The following is a 2500-nucleotide window of genomic DNA, read 5'->3' as shown; positions in this document are numbered from 1 at the left end:
TGTGGTTAAAAAGCTCGTAGTTGAACCTTGGGCCTGGCTGGCCGGTCCGCCTCACCGCGTGCACTGGTCCGGCCGGGCCTTTCCCTCTGTGGAACCCCATGCCCTTCACTGGGTGTGGCGGGGAAACAGGACTTTTACTTTGAAAAAATTAGAGTGCTCCAGGCAGGCCTATGCTCGAATACATTAGCATGGAATAATGAAATAGGACGTGCGGTTCTATTTTGTTGGTTTCTAGGACCGCCGTAATGATTAATAGGGACAGTCGGGGGCATCAGTATTCAATTGTCAGAGGTGAAATTCTTGGATTTATTGAAGACTAACTACTGCGAAAGCATTGTTAGGGGATCGAAGACGATCAGATACCGTCGTAGTCTTAACCATAAACTATGCCGACTAGGGATCGGACGATGTTATTTTTTGACTCGTTCGGCACCTTACGAGAAATCAAAGTGCTTGGGCTCCAGGGGGAGTATGGTCGCAAGGCTGAAACTTAAAGAAATTGACGGAAGGGCACCACCAGGGGTGGAGCCTGCGGCTTAATTTGACTCAACACGGGGAAACTCACCAGGTCCAGACACAATGAGGATTGACAGATTGAGAGCTCTTTCTTGATTTTGTGGGTGGTGGTGCATGGCCGTTCTTAGTTGGTGGAGTGATTTGTCTGCTTAATTGCGATAACGAACGAGACCTTAACCTGCTAAATAGCCCGTATTGCTTTGGCAGTACGCCGGCTTCTTAGAGGGACTATCGGCTCAAGCCGATGGAAGTTTGAGGCAATAACAGGTCTGTGATGCCCTTAGATGTTCTGGGCCGCACGCGCGCTACACTGACGGAGCCAGCGAGTACTCCCTTGGCCGGAAGGCCCGGGTAATCTTGTTAAACTCCGTCGTGCTGGGGATAGAGCATTGCAATTATTGCTCTTCAACGAGGAATCCCTAGTAAGCGCAAGTCATCAGCTTGCGTTGATTACGTCCCTGCCCTTTGTACACACCGCCCGTCGCTACTACCGATTGAATGGCTCAGTGAGGCGTCCGGACTGGCCCAGAGAGGTGGGCAACTACCACTCAGGGCCGGAAAGCTCTCCAAACTCGGTCATTTAGAGGAAGTAAAAGTCGTAACAAGGTCTCCGTTGGTGAACCAGCGGAGGGATCATTACCGAGTTATACAACTCCCAAACCCACTGTGAACCTTACCTCAGTTGCCTCGGCGGGAACGCCCCGGCCGCCGGCCTCCGCGCCGGCGCCGGACCCAGGCGCCCGCCGCAGGGACCCAAAACTCTTTTGCATTACGCCCGCCGGCGGAATTTCTTCTCTGAGTTGCACAAGCAAAACAAATGAATCAAAACTTTCAACAACGGATCTCTTGGTTCTGGCATCGATGAAGAACGCAGCGAAATGCGATAAGTAATGTGAATTGCAGAATTCAGTGAATCATCGAATCTTTGAACGCACATTGCGCCCGCCAGCATTCTGGCGGGCATGCCTGTTCGAGCGTCATTTCAACCCTCGAGCCCCCCCGGGGGCCTCGGTGTTGGGGGACGGCACACCAGCCGCCCCCGAAATGCAGTGGCGACCCCGCCGCAGCCTCCCCTGCGTAGTAGCACACACCTCGCACCGGAGCGCGGAGGCGGTCACGCCGTGAAACGCCCAACTTTCTTAGAGTTGACCTCGGATCAGGTAGGAATACCCGCTGAACTTAAGCATATCAATAAGCGGAGGAAAAGAAACCAACAGGGATTGCCCCAGTAACGGCGAGTGAAGCGGCAACAGCTCAAATTTGAAATCTGGCCCCCAGGGCCCGAGTTGTAATTTGCAGAGGATGCTTTTGGCGCGGCGCCTTCCGAGTTCCCTGGAACGGGACGCCATAGAGGGTGAGAGCCCCGTCTGGTCGGACGCCCAGCCTGTGTAAAGCTCCTTCGACGAGTCGAGTAGTTTGGGAATGCTGCTCTAAATGGGAGGTATATGTCTTCTAAAGCTAAATACCGGCCAGAGACCGATAGCGCACAAGTAGAGTGATCGAAAGATGAAAAGCACTTTGAAAAGAGGGTTAAACAGTACGTGAAATTGTTGAAAGGGAAGCGCTTGTGACCAGACTTGGGCCCGGTGGATCATCCAGCGTTCTCGCTGGTGCACTCCGCCGGGTCCAGGCCAGCATCAGTTCGCCGCGGGGGAGAAAGGCTTCGGGAACGTGGCTCCTACGGGAGTGTTATAGCCCGTTGCACAATACCCTGGGGCGGACTGAGGTTCGCGCTCCGCAAGGATGCTGGCGTAATGGTCATCAGCGACCCGTCTTGAAACACGGACCAAGGAGTCGTCTTCGTATGCGAGTGTTCGGGTGTAAAACCCCTACGCGTAATGAAAGTGAACGCAGGTGAGAGCTTCGGCGCATCATCGACCGATCCTGATGTTCTCGGATGGATTTGAGTAAGAGCATACGGGGCCGGACCCGAAAGAAGGTGAACTATGCCTGTATAGGGTGAAGCCAGAGGAAACTCTGGTGG

The 2500-nt window shown here is 53.8% G+C and overlaps 2 non-coding genes across 2 annotated transcripts in view; both read left to right on the top strand.

Annotated features, from left to right (window-relative positions):
- JDV02_010908 overlaps positions 1-1155 on the top strand; it is a 1761-nt gene extending 606 nt beyond the window's left edge. The window contains exon 1 of the ribosomal RNA XR_007157358.1: positions 1-1155. This exon is cut by the window's left edge and continues 606 nt beyond it. This is a non-coding gene — a ribosomal RNA (18S ribosomal RNA).
- A 188-nt stretch (positions 1156-1343) lies between these two features.
- Positions 1344-2500, top strand: part of JDV02_010904 — a 3528-nt gene continuing 2371 nt past the window's right edge. Inside the window, exon 1 of the ribosomal RNA XR_007157354.1 lies at positions 1344-2500. This exon is cut by the window's right edge and continues 2371 nt beyond it. This is a non-coding gene — a ribosomal RNA (28S ribosomal RNA).

This window comes from Purpureocillium takamizusanense, chromosome 7 (genome assembly GCF_022605165.1).
Source record: "Purpureocillium takamizusanense chromosome 7, complete sequence".
NCBI lineage: Eukaryota > Fungi > Ascomycota > Sordariomycetes > Hypocreales > Ophiocordycipitaceae > Purpureocillium > Purpureocillium takamizusanense.
This window is presented reverse-complemented; position numbering and strand designations above follow the sequence as displayed.